Below are 4,507 nucleotides of genomic sequence, written 5' to 3'. Positions count from 1 at the left end.
TTCCTTACAAGGGACTTTTTTAAATCATCAAACGATTCTCCAAACTCATTAAGAAACTTCTTTTCGACAGTAAAATACAACCACATTTAATGCAGATATGTGGCAGCAACATTAGTCTAAATACAACAATGGAGCTCAAGAGTGAACGTAATGAGCAAGTTTGTGTAATGAAAGTGGGAGGATTTAAGTAGGCAGCCGAAAAGAATAAGTTTGAAAATTAATTCCTGAAATTAATTCAATTACTTAGCATGTATTGTGGTTTAATCCACAAAAGTTTTAATATAAGCAATGGAGGGGAGAGACTGAACGAAGGCATAAAAGCGGTAAATGACTTGCCAAGCAACACACACCCTGAATGGATTGATATGGCTGTGGCCCCACTGCACCCCAATTTAGGAAACAGCCCAAGACATTTAGAAAATTACAATAGACCCTCTTATGTGGATGAAGATGTAGGCTAAACCATTGTTAATCTGCTGCCCTTTAATGGTTTCCAAAATCTGTTTTTTGACACAGGCAGCCTGCCTGATGTTAAGGCCAGTCGTGCACCAATTGTGTTTGACCAGATGAGCTACTTGGCCACGTTGGGAACATCTGATGCGCATGATTCACCACTTCACTGTCTATTGCCACAGAATGAGTGAGGACGTAAAGAAGACAGCCCACGCCCTGCAGTTCATACAAACTGTTTCATTGTAGGAAATGGCCTTCAAATATGTTGCTTTTATCATCATGTGAAAGTATTATTGGGTGGGAAAGTTTGCATGCTGAGAACTCGCTTAATGATTACCAGAGAACTAGTGATGTGAATTCAGCCCCAAGTCATTGCTGACCTACACTTGGCACCATTTAAACTCTACTGAAATCAGCTGAGCTATGCTCCAAAGAGATGTGACCTAAGCACTGAAGCAAAGGATTGCTTGCAGTCCAGAAACTACCTCTTTTTTTCAGCGCTAGAGGTAGAAACTACCTCTTTTTTGCTTGAATCGCCAACTAATGATTGCTTAAAGGAACAGGACATGGGACTTTCAACTGAGCTGGATGAGCAAACAGCAGCTGGATGATGTCAGTTTTCCTGGAAGCCTCGTGGTAAAAAAAACAAAAAACAAAACAAAAAACCAGACAGAAGAATGTGTTGGGGAAAACCCACTGTAGGGAAAGGATCCAGGAAGCAAAATTATAAATGGCTAACAATGAAGCACATTGTTTCAGTGGACACACCTCACTCTTAGGCAAGTCACATGAATTTCAGTTACTTTGGAAGTGTTCATTTGTTCTGAACACTTGCAGCCGCTACACAACCTCCTACCCCGATCCTAAAACTTTTCTCGCTGCAAGGATGTCAACCATATTAGTGAAACAGGTTTTCTAGAAAGCGCAGGCAGCACCCTGCCCGAAATGATTAAGGAAGCTGTTGCAAGGTTAAGACAAGTTCCCAGCAATGTCAGAATTTGCATGCAGATAATCAAGAGAAATTTGAATTTTTTTTACTGTACATAAGGGTTTGAAAAGAAGCCTTTAGTACATTAAAAAAGGCCTTTAAGATAGTAATGCTGAGCACGCTTAGCTAGAAGCCCAACCGCAAAAATGTCTGCCTACATTTTGAGCAGCCTAAAATCAGCAATAATTTTACATTAATAAATCAAGTGCAAAATACATCACAAATCAGTATATCAGATAAATACATTGACAGAAATGACTCACCCCTCAGTGAAAGCCTGAGTCAATGGATGAGTTTTAAGCAGGCGTCTAAATGCTTATACCAGTGTTCTTCAACCTCAGGTCTCCGGGTGATGGATTAAAACTCCCACCATATCCACCCATCATAGCCAAAGGTCAGGAACGAAGGTGGTTGAAGTTCTGCAACATCTAGATACACTAGCCTATAATGTAGGCACCTTCCTAACGTTCATTGGTAGAATATTCCAAAAGGCAGGAGCCACCACACTAAAACATCTAAACAGACATGTATAGGATTGCACTGTAAGTGTTAGGAGAGTTTGCCAAAGAATGTGTAGGTTGATTCTGAGCACAATCCCCTCCCTGGCTGTAGCTCTCCAGATTGTTTTCTGGCCCATGTAACCATGTTTAGAACAAAACGACGATGCTAATCCACTTTTTAAAAACTTTTTTAAAAAAGAAAAAGGCCTGATCAGCCAGACTACCCTGATCTCACCAGCAATGAAGAATCTTTCCTCCATGTTTACAGCCCATGCAACCTCAAATAAAGCACAGGCGACCATGCAACAGGTTGGCCTGCCCCCCACTTCATGCAAGGCATCAAGGCCTCCAGTTGCCAGGGCAAAAGGGCTGTACCACACCCTCACAACAATGCTGGGCTTTGGCTCATTACTGGAGCAGTGGGTGGGTGGCGGGCATCTGCCATGACCTGCCTTTTTCAGCCAGCTACTCTAGAGAAGGTGAAACTATGCAGCTGATGGGGAACCAAAAGGGAGCAATCAATAGACCCCTCCCTCACTGCTTTCAAACAAGCAGTGTGGACTCAGATAGGAGGAAAAAATAGCAGCAAGCTCAAGTGAGTTTAATGACATGTCTCTCTCACGTAAGGGCATACCCAAGATCGAAATGTTGCAACGCAACGCTCTGCATGTTTGCTGAAAATCAAATCCCACTGACTCGCAAGTGAGTTTCTGTAAGATTGCAGGTTTAATGTGTGTTGCTGAAGAAAGAGCAAGGAGTTTCTCAACAGAGCCCAAGGTTATCTTGGACACAGCGGGAGGGATGCTACAATGTTACATTCATTATCCTCCACAGCTACAGATGCACATTTCATGGTTCTGCTGACAAATCCCAAACAAATCAGCCCAGGCAATGCTTCAGAGTCTCTACTTATGTGCCTATCTGTGAAGTCAATTTAGTTGACGAGCACAAGAGACAGGATCACTTCTGCAGCGGCTCCCCAACTGTGTGGAACCCTCCCCCTCAAAGGTATACATGGCTTTTATGCTGCAGATAATTGTTTAATAATAATAAGCAGCTTTTAAAACATCTTTTTCAAGCTGTATTTTGCTAATTGCTTTTTCTGCAGAATATGTTACAAAATATAGTTGTTCAGTTGTTTTATTAGTCTCTGCGACTGTTTCAACTGACCTTTATAATAATTTTGATTTGATTTTAGACCATTGTATTTACTGTTTTTTATTGTCATGAACTGATCTGGATGGGCTATGTCCAAAAATGTAACATATAAATTTTATAAAGAAAGAAAATGAGCAACATTCTTTATTAGTAGGCATTGATGTTTCAACTTTGCTGGACACTGTTCGAAAAAGGACGCTACAATTAACTGGGCAGTTCCCCAAATCCTTTTTGTAGAGAGATCTAAGACCCTCAATGGAGAGGCCCCACCTTTGACTCTGCATTATTTTTGTCCACTCACCCATTCTTTAACAGTTTTTTGTTTGAAATCTTAACTGCAGAATGACTGCTAAATGTTAGAACTATGTGGGGTTCCCCTCTCTCTGTGTATAGTTTATTGTCCTAATATTTTAGTAGCCGAACATACACGGCTTTTATCTTTTCTTGATAATATGCAAAATAATTAATATGTCTATTTTATTTACAAACCTACAATTTATTAGTAAGTGAATTTGAATTATTCTATGTACCAACTGACTAAGCATGACAATAAATTAAAATGTGTTTAATCAGGTTAACAGCTGTATTTAAAACCCATTAGAGACTAATGAGGCTTGTGCACAAAAGGCATGTCAGCTCAAGCTACAACCCCTTCACTCTGAATGGGAGAGATCTAGGATCTATTCTGTAGACAAGTTCCTGGGATAAGGCATTCAACTCAAAGGGGAATACAGTGTGATTTAATTCTGAACAGACTGCATAGGATTGCTCTGAGTTTATTGGTAAAGGTAAAGGGTCGTGACCGACTCTGGGGTTGCGGCGCTCATCTCGCGTTATTGGCCAAGGCAGCTGGCGTACAGCTTCCAGGTCATGTGGCCAGCATGACAAAGCCGCTTCTGGCGAACCAAAGCAGCACATGGAAATGCCGTTCACCTTCCCGCTGTAGAGGTACCTATTTATCTACTTGCACTTTGTCGTGCTTTCGAACTACTAGGTTGGCAGGAGCAGGGACTGAGCAATGGGAGCTCACCCCGTCGCAGGGATTCGAACCGCCGACCTTCTGATCGGCAAGCCCTAGGCTCTGTGGTTTAACCTTTAAATCAATGAGGTCTGAAAAATGCTTGACTGGACAGTGGCATAATTTTTGAGGGCTCATTGCTAAACCAGCTCCTTTATACTAACAAGGTAACTAACCCTGAAGATAGTTCAGTACTCTGTGTAAAGTAGGCAGTTTGCACAATAGTTTGACAACCCTGATCTGAAGCCTATGAAAGGGAAAAGGCACCATCAGCCTTACTGATTGCTTACAGTTTTGCAACACTGCATTTTCACCCCAGATTTTTGCTTTCCAATACATCCACCACGTTCAATCCAAGTCCTTTGGCCTAACATACTAGAAGCTTGTGAA

Source organism: Zootoca vivipara, chromosome 4 (genome assembly GCF_965207765.1).
Source record: "Zootoca vivipara chromosome 4, rZooViv2.hap1.1, whole genome shotgun sequence".
Lineage (NCBI taxonomy): Eukaryota > Metazoa > Chordata > Lepidosauria > Squamata > Lacertidae > Zootoca > Zootoca vivipara.
This window is presented reverse-complemented; position numbering follows the sequence as displayed.